Below are 22,435 nucleotides of genomic sequence, written 5' to 3' on the forward strand. Positions count from 1 at the left end.
TTTGTGGACACACCTAGAGGTAGCAATAGAGCATGAAAGATCAAGAGAGAGGATCACTTAGTGGGCACTGAGGGTGGGGCCTCAATATGTAGCTAGGGGGGGATGGAAATGTCAAATATTCACAATTAATACATGTTAAACCTCATACATGTGAAGCCTCTGTCACATTTTCATTTGCCTGCCTGCAGCCCCCACCCGCTATTACGCTTCCCCCACTTCCACGGGTACAGTGGTCCAAGATCAAATGCCCCTAATGCAGACCCCGTTCAGAGGATGGAGGCAGGACTCACACTTTGGCATAGACTGAGGTACACCAGAGCTTACCTCACGGCGAGTTACCATTACTCTCCTGTGTCGTTCATTGACCCGGGGACAGTGCCGACACAGGCCCATCGCCCTGTGGTAATGTTACACAGACCCTAGGAGAGTGAAACAGGATTGTCAAGTGGGGGGGGGGGGGGGGGGGGGGGGGGGGGAGAGGAGAATACGAAGGGAATGGGGAACATGGGAGGTAAGGAAGGGATTGGGAGGTAAGGAAGGGATTTGGGGGGGGGGGGAAAGAGAAAGCTGACAGACAAAGCCTCATCCTATGAGAAGCAGGCGAGGATGAATGCCTCCCTAGTCCTCCGGACATGGCATGCCGGGCACTATCCGCCACCCGTCCTCCATTCTCTGGCTCCTCCTTGGGTTCGTTTAGCATCCCCTCCTGGCCTGGCTTCTCTTCCTCCTCCAGCATGTTGTCCTGCTGCTATGCCAGGTTGTGGAAGACACAGCAGACCACCTCAAAGTGGAAAACCCTCTGGAGAGTGTACTGCATTGCACCACCAGGGAAGCCTAAGGCATTGGAACCACATTTGAGGAATCCGATGCACTGTTCAATGACAGCATGGTGGCCTCATTATATCAGTTCTCCGCTTTGGTCTCCCCATTTGCGTTACCAACCAGGACCTCAGCAGGTATACCTTATCCTCCAAGAGCCATCCTGTTATCCTGGGATAGTCCTCAAAGATGCTGTGAATCTCCGAGTGCCCCATGATGTAGCTGTCATGCATGTTCCCTTGGAAGAGTGCACACACAAGCAGTTGAACATCCTTGGTTTCGAGCATGTTTGACCGGCGGTAACGTGCTTATTACATGCTGCACTCACCACATTAGCAACAAAAGCATTATCAATCTGCGAAGGCATTTCTTCAACATCTGCAGCAGTTGGTTATTTGGATCAATGTCGCACACCAGGTCCCAGAATGTCTTATTGCTTCAAACCCGATTGCCTTCCGGACTCGTACATCCACCGGAGCCCAGTGTTCCAGATATCTTGGAAAGAAATGTCCTTCTTTCCGGCTACAGAAAAAGAAGTAAACAGCAACAGCTGCCTGCGGGCATTTGTGGCCACAAGTCGCACCAAGCAGCAAACACAACCTGCAGCTATGAAATGCTCTCACACCAAACAAGGCCAATTCCTCATGAGCAATAGCCTTCAGCTGTGAAGCATGAGGCTGCTCACAGTGCAAGGGAGTTAAGTGACCTTGAGCTTACAACCAAAAACAGGGCTTTGTCTTGGATGTTTCTGGTAGGACAGGCAGCAGTGTAGTTGTCCATTATGGGTAATCACAATATTTAAAGATGGCTTGAATCCCTCACAGATGAAAAGTCCCTCACACCCCTGTCCCCAGCCAAGGGCGACCACCGACTTGGAATGTTTCAGCTGCCTCCCTCTACCCCACCCCTGAGCATTCAGACAGCAGCTCCAGTGCCCTTGAGCTGCAGGTCCGAAAATGGAAATGGTTGCACATCTCCTCACTTCCCCAGCAGCCATTGCACCAACATTACGTTTTTAAAGAAAGAGTACTGAATGACACCTGCGTGATTTCTCCACTGGGGAGCCGGTTAATTCCCAGGAGGCCATTACATTCGACTTCAATCTCGCGAATGAGATGGAAATTAATGCAAATTGGTGTTAATGATATGCTTGCCATATTTGCCGAGATCCGGAACTCGCCATCAGAAGCGGGTTTGTTAGATAGCAAACTGATTCGCGCCCGCTATTTAACCTGTGCGCCCAGATCCATGCTCAGCGCAATACGGTGGTTAAATCACACCCAGTATCTCAAGATTGACCTGAATGCTTTTCTAATTGAATTGATTTCTTCCAACTCATCCTGCAGAATGGATAGCTCCATTGACTTTATCAGCTCACTCAAACTGACAACTTTCAAAATGCACTCAGCCTTTTAGTCAACGTGAAATGTTTTCTCTCCTGGGAAACTAAGTTGGTCCACATATTTTATTTGGCTGTTCAGGAACTTGTGAGTTATGAAGGGATTTTATATTGTGGAGTTATTAAGTGATCCAGTTCCATTCTGAACATTCAAAATGAGTTAAAACACATTGGACTACAAGGTAGGCTGATGTGAAAATAATTAGTTTCCATTAATAAGTTACTCAAGGGAAAACTTTGTTTTCTTTAACTTGGTATCTCTCATTTATCAAACCTTTAAACTTTATATCATGCCCAACTCCATTCCCAAAGAGAATACATTTAGCTTTCGTAACCTGGGTTTAGTCATAGCATTTTCTTCCATTAGAAAATTTTGAACTCAATCTCCACTCAAACTAATCATGTAATCTAGACCAAAATGTTGGTGCCATACTGTGCGATGTTAGAGGTACTTCCTTTTGGAGGAAACAGGAAACTGAAGCACCATCTGTCTACGTAATTGGATGTAAAAGATCCAATAGCACCATTTGAAGAACTGGGATTTCTCTTAGTGTTCAGGCATTAGTGAATAATTGAGGACAATGCAAAGTGCAGGCATTAGTGAATAATTGAGAACAATGCAAAGCCAAAGATGCCCTACATATCTAATTACTTCAACAAAGATAGGAGGAGTCTCAACCTGCAATGATAAAACGTATTGTGTTGATAACATTTATGTTTCATTTTAAAAGTCAAGCACCTTCTCTTAACTTGACTAATGGAGATATATTTTAGAATACACTCCAAAAGAAAACCAAAACTTTTAATTTAAAAAATATATATATATTTTGGCTGTACAAGAGCACAGCATAACCAGAATAGCCAGTCATTCAACCGGAGAATCAGAAAATGTTCCTGCTAAACAAGCCTTTGAACATGAAGATAAAAGCATATTACTGCGGAAGCCTCTAAACATTATTGCTTTGTTGCATGCAGATCATATCGTAGCAAGACTCTGGCATTTTGAATACATTATCTCAAAATCCTATTTTCTTCAAAAGTCAAATCTTTCCCACACATAAAAATGCATACGGTTTGGGCGATACTGGTCCAATGACACAGGACAATTCCTCATTTGATCACTGTAGTGAGTTTTTAAATCTTAGTGTGGTAGCCGTGGGGGACATTACAAGTGAATTTAATAACTATGGATTGGAAAGGGGTGGGCAGAGATAAATCAGTCAGAGGCACAAAGAGGGTCCATACAGTGCTCTTTGCAGTGCGGAGATGGGATAAGCCACAGCAATGTTGCTCGATTGATTAAAATCCATGGATTTGTACCCAAGTAATCACTGTTAAGTATCACTGACAGGCTGCCAGCTTTCCTAAACCAGTACTCCACCATGAATCTCTGCTTTTGGGGGAGACAAGAGGGGACAAGACAGAAAAGGAGGAAAGGGTAAAACAAAAAATTTAATGGAGGAAAAAAGTTTAATTTCCATGGTAAAATAAATCTCAAGCTCAAATCAGAGCCATTGCTCCTTTAACAGTTTGTTTAGCAAGAATGTTTGACAAAACCTATTGGCTTATAACTGGGCAGGTTCCAAAGATTCATTAAAATGTTATTGTTGGGAACTAAATTCACACTCTCTAATCGTTATGTATTTAAAATGTCCCACTGGAGTCAATGGCCCTCACTGTGCCATTTTGAAATCATAATAATCTTATAATAATCTTTATTAGTGTCACAAGTAGGCTTACGTTAACATTGTAATGAAGTGTCTGTGAAAATCCCCTAGTCGCCACACTATGGCACCTGTTTGGGTACACAGAGAGAGAATTCAGAATGTCCAATTCAACTAACAAGCACGTCTTTTGGGGCTTGTGCGAGTAAATTGGAGCACCCGGAGGAAACCTGCACAGACACGGGAGAACATGCAGACTCCGCACAGTGACCCAAGCAGAGAATATAACCCAGGTCCCTGCCGCTGTGAAGAATCAGTGCTACCCACTGTGCTATCATGCCCCGCTTAAAGCACACTGCAAATTATTTTACAGTGCTATCTCCAATAGTTCAACAAACCTCACAACTCAAAGCCATCTGTTTTCATTAAAAATTATTCTATATACATTTGAACGTAGCAAAACTTTGTGAATGAGATATTATTTAATTTGGAAATTAATGGACATAATGGCTGGGATTCTCTGGTCGCACTGCGCCCGCTATCAGTGAGAACGGAGAGTTTGGCACTCAGCCAAATCTCCATTCACTGCAGCGGGACCGGAGAGTCCCACTGGCATTAAGCAACGGAGAATTCTTCCCACTGTCACAATAAAATAAATCCCCATTTTAAGTGTCCACTTCTAAGGTGGTTTCATTTTAAAGGGCTTTATATTTTTATTGTTCCATTTAAAGTGCAATATTCCCTGTTCTTAATGGGAGTGAGCAGTGTGATGACATCGTCACACCCGGACGGGATGATGTCATCACAAAAGTCAGGTAATTCTGAGAGTGGAATCGGGCTTGTGATCGGTACCATTTTGTCCTTTGTGTATTTGAGAAGCATCATTTCTTTGGTGCATTTTCACATACCTCCTTCCCCGCCCCCACCCCCAAGCGGCTTACTCACTCTTCCAGCTTCTTCCATTGGGCAGGAGATACAAAAGTCTGAGAACACACATGCACTAACAGATTCAAAAACAGCTTCTTACCTGCTGTTACCAGACTCCTAAAGACCCTCTTGTGAACTGATGGATATGGACTGATCTGATCTCTTCTATGTGCCTGTATATATGTATTTACATTGTGTATTTTATGTTTGCCCTATTATGTATTTTCTTTTCATGTACGGAATGATCTGTTTGAGCTGCACACAAGACAATACTTTTCACTATACCTCGGTAATGTGACAATAAACCAATCTAATCCAATAAATAATAAATGCTGGCCTTGTCAGCGGTGCTCACATCCCAATTCAAAAGAAAGCTTCACAAATACAGCATTAGCAACCCAATAGAAAGGTGTGCTCTCATTTCATTAAAATATGGCTGTACAAGTACTAGTCAGGCAACAAATTAAAAAAGCAGTGCAGAAACCTGATGACTTTGGAGACCCCATGCTGAAAGCAGATACATCAGAACTGCATGCAGGCCTGTGGCTCACTTCTGATGTTTGTTTCTGGCAGTGCTGTACTTTATACCAAGGACCACAAGGCATGGGAGCAGAATTAGGTCATTCAGCCCATCGAATCTGCTCCGCCATTCAATCATAGTTGACACGTTTCTCATCCCATTTCATACTGTTAGATTCTCTCACCTCAATTTAACAACAAATCAGGTTGGGAAGAGTGAAGAAATTCATGATCAATTGTAATAATCAAATACATTCCTGACAGCTTTATACCTTGAATTCAAATAAATTAAACTCTGCAAGACACGGGGAGAAAGTGCAAACTCCACAGTCACCCGAGGCCGGAATTGAACCTAGGACCTGGAGCTGTGAGGCGGCAGTGCTAACCACTGGGCCACAATGCCGCCTGTAGTGATATCAGATATCTATATACATGATCAATGTATGTAAATGTAGTGCAGTCATTTCAACAATAGATGGCTCACAGTCAGATACTATAAGAACTGGTTTCCTGCCTTTGCTTAGTCAGATGATCATGTGATTCAGAAGTGAACAAGCAAGACTTAGAATAGCTAGAGTGAGATAAGTTAGAACTAGTTTGTTATAATATAGTGTATGGTTATATAGTTATCTGTATTGTACTTTAATTCTTTATTGTTAGTTGAGTATTGAGTAAATGGACTCCTCGTTTATTATATTATTACTCATTAAATCATCTTTCAAAAGAAGGCTATCGGTTATTTTATCATCCTGGTGGATTCAAGAGTAATATATATATTTTAGATAAGTCACCGCCAAGTGGATTAACATTTCCATCACCTTGAACCTGTGCCCCCTTGTAATTGACACTTCCACCCTTGTAATTTACTCAATTTTGTAGACCTCTATCCAGGCTCACCTCAGCCTTTGTCTTTCCTGTGAAAACAATCCTAGTTTATTCAACCTCTCCTCATAGCCAATACCCTCAAGACCAGGCAACATCCTGGTGAGCCTTCTTTTCACTCTCTCCAAAGCTTCTATGTCCTTCTAATAATGTGGTGACCAGAACTGCAGGCAAACTTCCAAATGCAGCCTAACCAAGATTTAATACAGCTGCAACATGATTTTCCAACTCCTGTACTCAATACCCCGGCTGATGAAAGCAAGCATGCCATATGCTTTCTTAATCACCTTTGTTGCTACTTTTTAAAAATAAATTTAGAGTATCCAATTATTTTTTCCAATTAAGGGGCAATTTAGCGTGGCCAATTCACCTAACCTGCACATCTTTGGGTTGTGGGGGCGAAACCCACGCAGACACGGGGAGAATGTGCAAACTCCACACGAACAGTGACCCAGGGCCGGGATTCAAACCCAGGTCCTCAGCGCCGTAGGCAGCAATGCTAACCACTGTGCCACCGTGCTGCCCACCTTTGTTGCTACTTTTAAGGAACTGTGGACCTGCACGCCCAGATCCCTCTGTATGTAAATGTTCCTAAGGGGTCTGCCATTTACAGTATAATTTATACCTAGATTTGATCCTCCAAATGCATCACCTTGCATTTGTCCAGATTAAACTCCATCTGCCATTTCTGTGCCTAAGTCTCCAATCTATCTATATCCTGTTGCATCCTCTGACAATCCTCGGCACGATCAGCAACTCTGACAATCTTTGTGTCATCCGCAAACTTACTAATCAGTCCACCTACATTTTTCCTCCAAATCATTCATATATACTACAAACAACAGAGGCGGAATCTGAAACAAAAGAGAAAATGCTGGAAAATCTCAGCAGGTCTGGCAGCATCTGTAGGGATGCTCTTTTCTGTCCCTACTGATGCTGCCAGACATGTTGAGATTTTCCAGCATTATCTCCTTTGTTCCAAAGAAACTACATCCACAGCCATTCCCTCATCAATTTTCTTGTCACCTCTTCAAAAAAACTCAATCAAGTTGATGAGAGATGACTTTACTAAACAAACCATACTGCCTGTCACTAACTCGTCAATTTTTCTTCAAATGTGCATATACCCTGTCCCTCAATGTAATTTCCAAAAGCATCACCACCACTGATGTTGTCAGGCTCACCAGCCTATAATTTGCTGGATTATCCCTGCTTCCTATCTTAAACAAGGGAAACATTGGCTATTCTCCAGTCCTCTGGAACCTCACCTGTGGTCAAAGAGGATGTGCAGATACCTGTTAAGGCTCCAGCTATTTCTCCCCTTGCCTCCCGTAGTAACCTGGACCCGGGGGCTTGTCTATCTTATTTTAATTTAGGATACTAAGCACTTTCTCCTTTGACATATTGACATTCTCAAGAATGTTCACACACGTTTGTGAGGGGCCACGAAGAATCCAGCACGAGATGAAGGATAGAAAGAGATAACATTTATTTACAACAATATATATATATATATATACACAGCAGCAGCAACTCCCTTGCAGCTTACTCCTCTCTACCTGGTTCTAAACTGGCCAGCTCTATTTATGCAGAGTCTGCTAATGATTTCTCCGCTCCCAAGGATTAGAACATAGAACAGTACAGCACAGTACAGCACAGAACAGGCCCTTCGGCCCTCGATGTTGTGCCGAGCAATGATCACCCTACTTAAACCCACGTAACCCGTATACCCGTAACCCAACAATCCCCCCATTAACCTTACACTACGGGCAATTTAGCATGGCCAATCCACCTAACCCGCACATCTTTGAACTGTGGGAGGAAACCGGAGCACCCGGAGGAAACCCACGCACACACAGGGAGGACGTGCAGACTCCACACAGACAGTGACCTAGCCGGGAATCGAACCTGGGACCCTGGAGCTGTGAAGCATTGATGCTAACCACCATGCTACCGTGAGGCCCCATTGTGGGATTGTGGGATTGCTATTAGTCCCCAGCCAGTGGTAAGCAGGCAGGTTATAACATCCCTCCCCGCCATAGTCCAAGGAATCCACCGAAGACCCTGGCGAAGGAGGGCGCCAGACTCATTTTGCTGCAGGCCGCACCAGTTGCACGAGGCATTGGATTGGTGGCATGTAACGAGACGGAGAACAGCGGTTCCGTGATGAACGTCGTAACGGTTGTACATCCATGGCCCATGGGCCCCGAGGACTCCCCCTCTGATGCGTCCTGTGTCACCATCTTGGAGTCGGAGTCCGTTGCCTCCTTCATCTCGGCATCTCTATATCCACGCATTCTGCAACGACCTGCGCAGGGTTTGAGTGCGGCATCAGAGGAAGGTTATGAGGAATATTCTCCACTGTGTCTGATCTCTGTGGCTGCAGAAATGAGCTCCAGAGTTGGGCAATCTATGGAAGAAATGGAATTCTAGCCCAAACGTGGTCTACATGCTTGCGCTGAAGACGGCCCTGAGCTTGCACCTGGTAAGAGATAGGGCCCGTTTGCCAGGGACCCACTGTGCACCACCAGCAATTTTTGAACAAACACTTGGTCACTGGGCACAAACTGCCGAATTGGCCGATGCCAAGAAAAATCATGTCCCTGCTGTTCTTGAGTGCGGTGTACTTTTGCGCCAATGTCCGGGAAAACCATGCTGAAGCGGGTGAGAAGTCTCCGTGGGAGGTATCTCAGTCACTGCATGTGGAGTGGTCCTGGATGAAAACAAAAAACGAGCCAGTCTCGTGTCCATCGACCCCGTTTGAATGTCTGCACTGCGCGCTCCGCCAACCCATTGGAAGTCGGTTGGTATGGAGCGGTGCGAATATGGCGTATGCCGTTCATCTTTATGAACCTCGCAAACTCTTCACTTGTGAACGGAGTGCCGTTGCCCCTGACCAGCACCTCGGGGAGGCCATGCACACCGAAACACAAACGCATCTTCTCGATTGTTGCACAGGACTTTGTGCCTACAATCTTATGCACCTCTAACCATTTAGACTGGGCATCGATTAATAGAAGGAACATTGATCCTTGAAAAGGGCCACGAAATCCGCATGCAAGCGCGCCCAAGTGATGTAGGGGCACAGCCGGCGGGAGCTTCAAATGCTCCTGGCAAATGGAGCAGTTTTGGGCCACCTTCTCAATATTGGTGTCGAGGCCTGGCCACCATACCTAACTCAGGGCTAACATTTTCATTTTGGTCACACCCGGATGCTCATTCTGCAGGTTCCTTAGTATCAACTCTTGTCCTTTTTCCAGGACAATCACACGCGTCCCCCACAAGAGGATACCGTCTTCCAAGCTAAATTCTGACAGCTTGTAGGAAAATGCCCACAACTCTCCTGGGAGCTGGCTATGCTGCCCACCATATAGGACTATGTGCGAACCTTTGACAGGACTGGCTCCGTCTGGGTCCACTCACGGATCTGTGATGCCATGACAGGCAAGGAGTCCATAAAATTTAGGGTTGCAACCACCTCACCGGTCGTGGGGGTCGACATGGGGCTGGTCGATAAAGGCAATCGGATCAGTGTGTCGGCATTCGCTATCTGGGTTCCTGGTTTGTGCTGCAGAGAATACTTGTAGGCAGCGATCAACAAAGCCCAGTGCTGGACTCGTGCAGAAACAATGGGTGGCATTGGCTTATCCTCTCGGAAAAGTCCCAGCAGAGGCTTATGATCAGTCACGATAGTGAAGTGGCAGCTATACACATACTGGTGGAAGCGTTTCACCGCAAAGACCACCGCCAGGCCCTCCTTCTCGATCTGCGCGTACTTCTTTTTCGCTGCAGTCAATGTGCGGGAGGCGAAAGCTATCGGCCGCTCGGTCCCATTCTCCGTCGTGTGGGACAGGACAGCCCCAATATCATACGGGGATGCATCACACGTGATGAGCAAAGACTTTCCAGTATCATAGTGGGTTAGTAACCCAGACGACGACAATTGTTGTGTTACCCGCCGGAAAGTGGTTTCTTGCGGCTGAGCCCAAACCCAGGTGTAATTCTTCTTTAGCAGAAGGTGCAATGGGGCCAGCGTGGTTCCCAGATTGGGGAGGAACTTACCGTAATAATTCACGAGGCCGGGAAAGGAACAAAGTGTCAGTCGGGGCGGGGGCCTATTGAATTGCGCGCACCTTCTCTGCAACGGGGAGCAAACCTTTGCAGTCCATCCAACAACCCAGGTACTTTCTTGGCCTGAAAGACTTACTTTGTACGACGTAAACTGACTCCGGCCTCTGAAAAGCATCTAAGTAAACAGCGACACGGGGTAAAACTCTCAAGATGCCCTCCATGACGCGCTGAAAAATAGCGCAGGCAGAGGGTATCCCAAAGGGTATATTCATACAGGCCGCAGTGCGTATTAATAGTTACATATGGCCGGGAGGCAGGGTCCAGCTCCAATTGTAGGTAGGCGTGACTCATATCCAATTTCATGAACGAGAGTTCACCTGCAAGTTTTGCATAGAGATCCTCGGATATTGGTCGAGTCGGGAAGCTGTATTCACTTTAAGTTTATAGTCACCGCACAAGTGAACTGTGGCATCTGGCTTCATTACAGATTAAATTGCCGCTGCCCAGTCAGCGAAATGGACGGGCCTGATAATACCGAAGGATTCCAAATGAGTGAACTCCCCTTCTACCTTCTCGAGCAAGACATAAGGCAGCGAGCACACCCAGAAATAGCACGGTGTGGCTCTTGGTTCGACTTGGATATGGGCTACAGCCCCTTTTATTTTCCCCAAACTGGGCTGGAATACATCTGGGCACCGTCCGAGTACCTCCATCAACCCTGTTTGGAGGATGTGCTGCCACTGCAACCGTAAATGGCGCAACCAGTCCCGACCCAACAGGCTGGGCCCATGGCCGCGCAGCACGATAAGTGGGAAACGCCCCTCCTTGGCGTCCATAAACAACAGGGGTCATCGTAGTTCCTGCAATGTCCAATGGTTCCCCTATGTAGGTGGCCAACCTTGCCTGTGTGTCGGTTAATGTAAGAGTCTGTAGACCCTGCTTGATGCGGTTGAATGTCCTCTGGGTGATCACAGAGACCGCTGCGCCTGTGTCCAACTCCATTTCAAGCGGGTGACCATTGACCCGTACCATCACCTTAATGGGGGCCACACGGGGAGCTGCCACACAATGCAGCTGCAGGCAGTCGTCCTCCGTCTCTACGTCTTTGGGAGTAGTCACCGCAGGTTCATCTAAATGGAAGGTATGGCCCCTGGGCTGGCCACTGTTTCTGTCGGAACGACAGCGCCTCTGGCGCCCTCAGGGCCGACATCCGTGACAGGGTTGGTGCCCACAAGTCCGACACTGACATGGCTCCTCATTCATTGGTTCTGGAGAAGGCTCCCTTCAGGGAATAACGTTCGGCGGCCACTGGCATCGATCCGGACACCGCCCCGCCCAAGGTACTGCAGGGGTGTAGGATGCGCTTTAGGACGGAAGGGTTGCGCCCCAAGGCGTGCACCTCCATTCCCTGTCACTCCTGCACTCCCCGTTCTGCGCTCTCTCGGGTCAATTATTTGAATGGCATGTTGAAAAGTCAATGTTGGCTCAGCTAACAACTTTCTCTGAGTGGCCCATTGTTAATACCGCAAACCAAACGGTCGCATAACATTTCTGACAAGGTCTCACCATAGTCACATTACTCCGCAATCCTGCGTAGCCTGGATAGAAACTCTGCAAAGGATTCTCCTGGGGTCCTCTCAGTGGTATTAAACCGGTAATGCTGGACTATCGTGGATGGGGTTGGGTTAAAATGTTGCCCCACTAAGTTCACAAGTTCATCAGCCGCCTTGGTGTCCGGCACAGCTGGGTACGTAAGGCTCCTAATCACCCCAAATGTATGCAGGCCGCAGGCGGTGAGCAAATGACCACCTGGCACTCGTTTTCAGTGATGTTGTTTGCCCAGAAATAGTAACGCATCCATTGTGCGTACTGGTTCCAACTTTCCAGCGCAGCATCAAAAATATCCAAATGTCCATACAGAGGCATGGTCTATCAGAAAACAACTTCCAACCTGTATCCAACAAAAATCCAGTTTAGCAGCGTAAACAGCTATCCACTTTAACCCTCGTCGCCAGTTTTGTGAGGGACCATGAAGAATCCAGCACGAGTTGAAAGATAGAAAGAAATAACATTTATTTACAATAACATATATATATATACACACACAAAACAGCAGCAGTAACTCCCTTGCTGCTCACTCCTCTCTAGCTGGTTCCAAACTGGCCAGCTCTATTTATGCAGCGAGTCTGTTAATGATTTCTCCGTCCCTCTAATTGGGGAAGCTCATACTCCCTAAGGATTGTGGGATTTCCATTAGTCCCCAGCCAGTGGTAAGCAGCCAGGTTATAACACACACCTATCCCCGACCTCAACATCCGTCATGTCCTTCTTATTGGTGAATACTGATACAAAGTACTCATTAAGGAGTTCACCCACTTCTTGAGGTTCCACGCATATCTTCCCTCCATTGTTCTTAATGGGCCTACTCTTTCTCTTGCTACCTCTTGCTCCTAATATATGCATAAAAAAACTTGGGATTCTCCTTGACCATGTTTGGTAAAGACATTTCATGGCCCCTTTAAGTCCTAATTCCACATTTAAGTTACTTCCTACTTTCACTGTACTCCTCAAGAGCTTCATCAGTTTTTAGATGCCTAGACCTATCGAATGCTTCCCTCTACCTTTTGACTCAGCTTACAATTTCCCTTGTCATCCATGGTTCCCTATTCCTGCTGTTTCTATCCTTTATTTTTGCAGGGACATGTCTATCCTGCACTTCAATCAACTGGCCTTTAAAAGCCTCCCACATGTCAGACATGGATTTGCCCCCAAATAGCCGCTCCCAATCCACATTCCCAGTACCTGTCTAATTTGGATGTAATTGGCCCTCACCCAATTAAGCACACTTGCCCATGGTGCTTATCCATGACTATTCGAAATCTTATGGAATTATGGCCAATACGCCAAAATGCTCCCCCACTGAAACATCAATCACCTGGTCTGGTTCATTCCCCAATACCAAGTCTAGTATGGCCCACTCCTTGGTTGGATTGTCAACATACTGTATCAAAAGGCCCTCCTGGACACAGGATGCGATAGACGTACAAGAAAAAGCAGATCAATAATAACTTGAAGACTGAATCTCTGAATAATGCCACATGGACAAACCAAGACCCAATTTACTGTGAGAATTTGCTATTGATTGCCAAAGGAAACTACTGACGTGATGAGTTAATTTGCAGGGAAGGAAACTAGTAAAATTAGAATCATAGAATAGTACAGCAAAGCGGCCGCCATTTGGTTCATCAAGTTTGCACAGTCAAAGATCTTTCCAAGAACCAGCCAGTAAGTGCCATGCACGTAATTGCTCTTTTCCCGTAGCCCCGCAATTTATTGCAACCTGGTAGCAAATGAAATTTGCAATGTGCTTAGCTAGACACTTCTGAAAGTGTTAAAGGACAGTTTATGAGGAAACATATTACAGAGTGAATTAAGCGTTGGATTCTCCGTTTGGAAGAAGATGTTCTCCCGCCTGAGCAGAATAGTTACTGATTTGCGCTTGAGCTCGGAGCAACGCCGAGAAGTGATTCATTCTCCCCTGCTATGCAAATTTATGCATGGCAGGGAGCACAAAGGATTCCGTTCTGAATCCCACCACCACCATTGGGCCGTCATTTTGAGCAGGCGGCCTGATAGGGAAGTCCAGCAGCTGGCGCCCCTCCCACTCAAGGCAAATCTTGCACATCCCCACCCCGCGATTAGTAGTGGCATCCTTTTCCACCCCTTTCCCTCTCAAATAGCACATGCATGAGGGTGATCCCCATTCCCCGCATAAGACACCCACATCAGAGAAACCCCCTTCATCAGAGACCCTCCCACCACATCAGTCATCCCTGAACATTGAAAAAATCATTGCTTTTTCACTCATCTGTTCCTTACACCTGCTGCCTCAGACCAGAAGTGTAGAATGCAGCAGCTGTGACTTCAGAGAGAGCCATAACCGCATCACAAGGCTTTAATCCGCAAGGCTTCTGTTCACTTTCAAAGAGATAAAGCTTTCAGTAGGTTGCAATTGGCAGGGTAATGGCTACCAGACAGGCAGGCGTCTGGAGTGTTTATTTCCATTTCCCTTCATGCTTGAATGCATCTCAAGTACCCTGCTTTGTCCCTAACCTCAATGTTAGAAATATCTAGCTATGATTGACAGCTCCTGACCACATCAAAAGCAGTTAAGTGTTTTCTGTTTAGAAAACAAAGTGAAAGCATTGAACTCCTAGATCTCTAATTACATTTTTTGCCCAATAGGTGATTCCTTGCCGCATCGGGAACTCCGCTATCAACGGCGGAGAATCATTCCCGTCCCCCCCATGAGAAGTGAAGCTATACTTAATATAATGCTGGTCAACAATCAGAACATTATGAAGCATTTATGGTACCACTGGGGAATAGTGATTACTTATGGTTCAAGGAAATGCATTAAACACCAACCTTTGGGAAGGAACAACAAATTGTACTTAATGGTGCCAATATCGAATTATGCACCTGCATCATATTAAAATGATCCAAGAAACTTCACAGGATAAGATGATATTATAATAAATGACTGAAAGCTGGACGCAGGTTTATGGAGCAGGGCTGGAGAAATTGACGGAGGAATTGGAGAGGTCAAAAAGCCTCTGCAGCTGAAGGCATGGCTGCTAATGATGGAGCAATTAAAACTGGGGATGCGCAAGAGAGCAGAATTGTAGGAGTGAAAATATCTCCGAGTCATCGGGCTAGAGGAGGTTACAGACATAGGGAGAGGCAAGATTATGGGAAGGTCATGGAGAGATTTGAAAACAAATACGAGAATTTTAAAATCCATTATTTAAAATCCAAATTATTGGAACCAACATGGGTCAGCGAGCACTGCATGCCCTCACTTTTACAAAGGTTACGGAGGTTAGAAAATGGAGGGCTGGCCAGGGGTGCCAAGTCTCCAAAGCCATGGTTGACAGTTTCAGAAGTCTTATCCAAAGTGTTATATTCAACATGTCAGCTCAGTTTCTTTCTTCACTGACACTGCCAGACCTGATGCATTTTTCCAGTACTTTTTTAAATTTCAGGTTTCCAGCGTCATTTGTTTTTAGTTTTAGTGATGGCATGGGTATGAAGGTAGAAATTAGTGAACCATAACTGTTTTGACAGACATGATGTGGAGATGCCGGCGTTGGACTGGGGTGAGCACAGTAAGAAGTCTTACAACACCAGGTTAAAGTCCAACAGGTTTGTTTCAAACACGAGCTTTCGGAGCACGGCTCCTTCACCTGAAGAAGGAGCCGTGCTCCGAAAGCTCGTGTTTGAAACAAACCTGTTGGACTTTAACCTGGTGTTGTAAGACTTCTTACTGTGTTTTGACAGAGTAAAAGAAGAAAAACAATTTCAAGTGGCAGAAGAATCTATAACCAGGGCCACAGATTTAAGGTAACAATCAGAACAATAGGATGCGAGGAAAACAAGTTACAGAGTTGGAAAGCACTGCCTGGAAGGAATGTGGAAGTAGATTCAATAAGACTTTCAAAAGGGAAATGGATAAATACTATAGCATAAAAGCTGGGCATTAGGATGGCTCTTTCAAACAGCCAGCACATTTATTATAGGGTGAATAGCCTCCTAAAGTGTTGAATCATTCTAGATGTTATCGTGGCTGTTCATCGAGGAAATGGTCAAAAAAAGAGGGGGGGCTTGCAAATGGAAGAGATATGAACATGCCAGAGGTCTATGAGAAGGATGAAGGGCAAACAAAACACAAACAGAACAGGCTGAAATAAGAGTGAATTGAAGAATAATGAAAATAAACCTTGATCAAAAGGAAAAGCATCAGAGGATCTGAACAAGGAAGAAAACATCAGAAATCAAAAAGATGGAAGAAAGGAATATCACAGGGCAAACAGTAAGAAATAAATGCTGCAACTTCATACAAAAATACTGTACAATTAAAAGAAGTGAAATAACTTGTTTTTATCATATAATTACACTCACATGCACATAATATGCACATGCACGTAAAGAACTAAAATTAAGTTCAGGAAAACACTGAGTTACAGCACAAATAGATCAGCACAATACAAGGTCTGGAGCTTGGCAGCATTAGAAGGTGAATTAAACATTACTAAACTGTTTACTTTCAAAACTGAATGAAGCTCTGGCTTGATTTTTAAAATTTATACAGAATGCATCTGTCCCTTTTAATATGTTGCAACAATTGTCCGTTAAATATTTTCATTTGGCACTAGGGTCAACCACATTGATGTGGGTCTGGAGTCACACGTAGGCCAGACCAGGTAAGGATGGCAGATTGAGAGGCCGAGAAACATGTGGACAGCAGATTCATAGATGTGGTCACCCCACAGCTTAAGAGTATGCAGGGAAGGAATGAGTGGGTGACTACCAATCAATCAAAAATCAATACACAGGAATTACAGGAGTCCCCCCAGTGCACCCCATTCTTCAACCAGTATCCAGTTTTGAACACTGATGAAAGTAATAGATCATCTGGGGAGTGCAGCCAGAGCCAAGTCCATGGATCAGCTGCACAGTGTGGTACAAGAAATTCTAGGAGAGTAATAGAGCTAGGTGATTTGATAGTTCATGGAATAGATATGCATTTCAGAGGCTGCAGATCTGAATCCAGGATTTTGTCACCTCCCTGATGCCAGTGTCAAGGGTCAAGGATGTCACTGAGCGGCTGCAAAGCCCTCTGCGAGGAGGGTGAACAGCCAGCAGCCATGGTTCACATTGCTACCAACAACAAACATAGAAAGAGGGACATGGTCCCGCCAAACAAATTGGAACCACAGGTTGGCAGGAAAAAGGTTAGTTGAACACTTCAAAGAACAGTTGGTTGGGGCACAGTCAAGGTGTATTTACTCAAAAGGGAAAGGCACGGCAAGCACACAGAGCTTCTGAATGACAGACGAAGTAGAAATTAAGATAAAGAACCAAAGGATTGCTTATGACAGGTGCCATGTCGAAAATATGTCGAAAAGAAGCTTCAGAGGGGAGATGCATATTCATGTTAGGGAAGAAAAGGGAATATGAAAAGAGGCTGGCAGTCAACATAAAAGGGAATCTCAAAGTCTTCTATAGGTATATAAATAGTAAAGGAGCTCCCGCTGTCATTGGCGGGGAGGGTGCAGACTGTGAGAGGACGATTCTCCCGCGGTTCTTATTTGTTTTTCAGTGTCTCTCCATCTTGGTCCCGGGGTCCTTCTTTAAGAGGCTGAATAAAATTATTCTGGGATTTGTATGGGCAGGGAAGTCCCCGTGGGTGAAGAGGGTGATGCTTGAAAGGAACAGAGGAGAAGGGGGGCTGGCGTTACCAAACTTCAGCAACTATTACTGGGCGGCCAACATAGCGATGATAAGGAAATGGATGGCGGGTGCGGGGTCGGTTTGGGAGTAGATGGAGGCTGCTTCGTGCAGGGGCACTAGCTTAGCAGCCCTTGTCACGGCGCCTCTGCTGCTTTCGCCGGCACGGTACTCCACCAGCCCAATAGTGGTGCCGGCTCTTCGGATCTGGGGCCAGCTATTTAGCCCAGTGTGCTAAACCAGCCCCAGTACACCGGATGCACAGTACATCAATTTCCAGTATGTGATAAGGAGTCACATCAAATGTTATTGTGGAAATAAAAGTTCATTGTGTAAGGAATACCTGGAATGGGAGGGTTTGCTTATGAAGAAAGGCTGGGCAGGCAAGCTTGTATCCGCTAGAGTTTAGAAGAATAAGAGGTGACTCGATTGTAACATACAAGATCCTGAGGGGTCTTGACAGGGTGGGTGTGGCAAGTTAGTGTCGTCTCGTGGGGGAATCTAGAACTAGGCGCCACCATTTAAAACTAAGGGGGCGGCCTTTAAGATAGAGACGAGGAAAATTATTTTCTCTGAGGTTTGAGAGACTTTGGTATTCTCTTCCTAAAAAGGTGGTTAAGGCAGAGTCTTTGAATATTTTTAAAGCAGAACTCAGTGAATTCTTGATAGGCAAGCGAGTAAAACGTGATGGAGAAGGTGGGAATGTGGAATTGAAGTTACAATCAAATCAGGTATGATCTTATTGAATGGCAGAACAGGCTCAAAAGGCCAAGTGGTCTACCCCGCTCCTAATTTGTATGTTCATATGTACACAAGTCAGGGGAATGGGCGTAGAATTCAATGGTGGAAAATGTGATGTGATACAATTTGGTATGAAGAATATGGAATGACAGTATAAAATGTGCTACTCTAAAGGAACCGAAGAATCTGCATGTATATATGCATAAGTCATTAAAGTTGGGAGGACAGTTGAGAGAGCAGTTAGTAGAGCGTAAGGTATCCTTGGCTTCAATAGGGGCAGAGTACAAGAACTAAGGAGGCTAGTATTGTGTACAGTTCTGGGTGCCACATATTAGGAAGGGTGGCAAGGCATTAGAGAGAGTAGAGAAGAGGTGTACGCGATTGGTTCCAGGGATGAGGATTTTCAGTTATGAAGTAAGATTGGAGAAAATGGGACTCTTTTTAAAGGCGGCTGAAAGGAGTTTTGATAGAGACATTCAAAATCATGAGGTCTGGACAGAGTAGATAGAAAGAAATGGTTCCCACTCGTGAAAGGATTGGGAATGAGATGACACAGATCATCTCAGGACCAAAAGTAGGATGAGAAAAAAAAACTTTTTTCAGAATGAGTGTCAGGGTCTGGAATGCACTGCCTGAGGGTCCGGTGGACGCAGTTTCAATCGAGGCATTCAATAGGGAATTTAATTATTATTAGAAAAGAAACAATCTGCAATGTTACAGGGAAAAGGCAGGAGAAAGGCATTAGGTGAATGCTTATATGGAGAGCTGGTACAAAATCTGTGATTGGAGATTTTGTCTCTCCCATCTTTCTTATTCCAGCTCTTCCAATCCGAGGCTTACTCCCTCCTGTGTCCCTCCAGAGACAGAATCTGTGATTGGAGGAGCATCGGGGCAAAAGGGAGGGAGCCTGTGATTGGAGCAGCTGCAGCATCAATGGGCGACACTAGAAGATTGAAAACAAAACTTCTCCCCAAGTTGCAGACAGAGAGAGAGAGAGAGAGATAGAAACAATTCTCTTCAGAGCATGACCTCAGGACCATGGCATCAATGGATAGTTGACACTGTTTTTCCATCCTTTAAAATTATTCATACATTTACAATCCTTTCAGAGTTGTGTTTTTAATTGCGGGGGGAGTACACATGAAGGCGAGTCTATTTTTAAATGAATAAAAAGCAGAGCGAGAGCGTGAGTGGGCGCGTGAGAGCAGATGGGTGAGTGAGAACTTGGCGCACGCAAGCAAGCGATACTGAGGATGGAGAAAGGGGATTGGGGAGAAGGAGGATTCTCAAGGTGAGGCATAGGGAGACAAGGCATTGGCAACAGGCAACATTGCTCACTTTTGCAATGACAGTTTATTTTATTTGTGTATATAATTTCCCAACTATTTCCCTATTTTTATTTTTCCTTCCAGAATCCTCCTCCTGACTTTAAGATTATGAACCACTGCTGAAATAACAATAACCAAACAAAAAGGAAATAGTTAAACCCTTTCCAATGAATTTCTCCCTCTATTATATTTCTCCAATATAGTTTACTCACAAAATAATTTAAAGTAGAGATCTGGGATAGATAGAGAAAATATATTGTGGCAAAATACAGTTTTTCTTGAATTCTTTAAGTTTTTCTTTAAATGTTTCTGGTATAGAAGTGTCAGGTTGTATAAAGTATTGTTTTGCTCTCATTGTCACTATGTTAGCTTGCATTAAACATTTTAGATGTGTACAATAAACTGGGAATCCAAATGAGCCTGACTTTCCAGGCCTCTAGTTTGCTTTGATCCCAGCCACTGGAGGAGGATGACGGGGAGGGGGGGTTCAAAGTTGTGAATAAAGGAAAGTTACTTAATTGTTGTTGGATTCTTGGCTGCCTGCACAACACCCAGTCTCCTCTGTATATAATATCTTTTAATTAAGGCTTTCCGTTTAAAGGAGCCCCTGAAAACCAGAAAGTACTCGCCAAAAATCCGAAGGTAGCCCTTGGAAAAAAATTATTTTGACTTCTGGAACCAATAATTTGTCCCACAGTAATCGTGGGGCACTTGGTCAGGCAATGTGAAGCAATCATGCAGCATGAATCAGACACTACACAGGAAACACAATAATGGCTTTCAGTGCAAATAGTCAGCATGTTATGGTGAAAAAAGTACTCGACAAATTTGGCGGCTTACAAGAGGAAACCGGATGTACAAATGAGCAATAAAATTGAACACTATCACAAAACAATAAACAAAAATATGGCCTATTTTAATCAACATTAATTTTGCCATTTCAGTCTAGTATTGAAAAGTTGCATTTTGAGTTCTGTTGGTGTGAAGGGCAAGGGTGAAAATATCCATGCTGTACATCTTCAGCAAAAGCATTAAAACTTAAAATAATAATAATCTTTATTGTCACAAGTAGCCTTACATTGCAATGAAGTGACTGTGAAAAGCAACCTAGTCGCCACATTCCAGCGCCTGTTCAGGTACACGGAGGGAGAATTCAGAATGCACAAATGACCTAACAGCACATTTTCGGGACTAGTGGGATGAAACCGGAGCACCCGGAGGAAACCCACGCAGACACGGGGAGAATGTGCAGACTCCGCACAGAAAGTGACCCAGCTGGGAATTGAACCTGGGACCCTGGCACTGTGAAGCCACAGTGCTAACCACTGTGCTACCGTGCAAGTGCCCTTCCATTCACTTTTTCTTATGAAAGTTACTTTCCACCTTCCTCTGAACCAAGTACAAATTGGTCCCATTCCCAGACCTCTGCCAATTCTACTTGCTAACACTTCACAAGGATGTAGACCAAAGTAATAATCGTTCTATTTTTCTGCCTGGCAAGAAACCTCACCACCCACAGATAGTTAGGCAAGATCTCCAGCTCAGTAAACTAGATCTCCACAGAAGCAGGTTTAGGGTTGCAACCTGCTGTTGGGTTGGTCTTGTATAAAGGAAGTTGGGAACTAAAAAATGTTGCCAACTCAGTGACATAAAGCCTTTTTCAGACTGTGTGTGACAACTCATACAAGTCAGGTCTGCACTGTCCTACATTTTCATTGGCCAAGAGTTAAAGCTGAAAATGTAATAATGGAAATTTGAATTGCAATAGATATGACCATTCGCCTCTGGGTCTGGGTTCAAATCCAGCCTAGACTTAAATGCTTTGTCTTTGTTGTTCAAAACATCTCTCCTTCCCAAATGAAAACATGGAGAATGACAAACAATTTGCCCTTTTTAAAAAAAATAGTCATGAATGCAACTGGAATGAAACTTAAATATTTAGACTAAATCAACATTTGTGATGTGTAACAAAGGACATATTGAACGGAATGTAATGGGGGAAAAAAAATCCAAGTTCATTTGTGGCGGTTTAGTTGTGAGTTCCCCACCACTGTCAAATGACACGTAGTCACATTTTGGGGTCCTGGGGAGGTCCCCCGTGCCGCGCGCGCACACCCCTCCCCCCCACCGTGCCCCCCCCCCCCTCCCCCCCACCGTGCCCCCCCCCCCCCCCCCCCCCACCGCAGGTGCCGAACTGCCTGGTCCACATTTGTGTGGACCAGTATTGCACAGCGCCTGGCTGCGGCCTTGCTGGGAAGGCTGGTAGATCCTGCATAAGCTCATGCAAGGAGGTTTAAAACCTACTTTAGTGCGCACTGTTTGATGACTCCCGCTTTGGGCGGGAATCTGATTTTGATGACTCTCGGGACTTGGGTAGACTTGGCTGCTGGGAAGCCTGCGGGAGGCCTTCCCAGGAACTACCGCCATACTGCACTCTCGCTTTAGCGCAATGTGGCTGGTAGATCGTCTCCATAGTTGCTAATTCAAAGAAATAGGGCAGTTTATCCTTAAAATATCAATAATGCACAGTTCCATGGACAATTTCCTTTGAAATAGCCCCATAATAAATCATATCCAAAAAAACTGGTAGGAGTGAGACACAAGCTTTACTATAGTTATTTAATGTCGAACTTGTTTCACCATGTCTGTCATTTCACGCATGCTGCCGCTTCCTTTATTATGATAGATCTATACTTTTGTATATTTTTCTTCTGCTGCCGCAAACATCATGTTCGTTGACAGCTCTCCCCTGTAGAATTTAATATGCCATTCATATTAAACAATATTTGTGTTAA

At 44.9% G+C, this 22,435-nt stretch overlaps 1 protein-coding gene across 20 annotated transcripts in view; it reads right to left on the bottom strand.

The window, feature by feature from the left end:
• Positions 1-22,435, bottom strand: part of mpp7a (membrane protein, palmitoylated 7a (MAGUK p55 subfamily member 7)) — a 779,450-nt gene that overhangs the window by 314,171 nt on the left and 442,844 nt on the right. The gene's annotated exons all lie outside the window — the stretch shown is intronic.

The sequence above is a fragment of the Scyliorhinus canicula genome, chromosome 5 (genome assembly GCF_902713615.1).
Source record: "Scyliorhinus canicula chromosome 5, sScyCan1.1, whole genome shotgun sequence".
Lineage (NCBI taxonomy): Eukaryota > Metazoa > Chordata > Chondrichthyes > Carcharhiniformes > Scyliorhinidae > Scyliorhinus > Scyliorhinus canicula.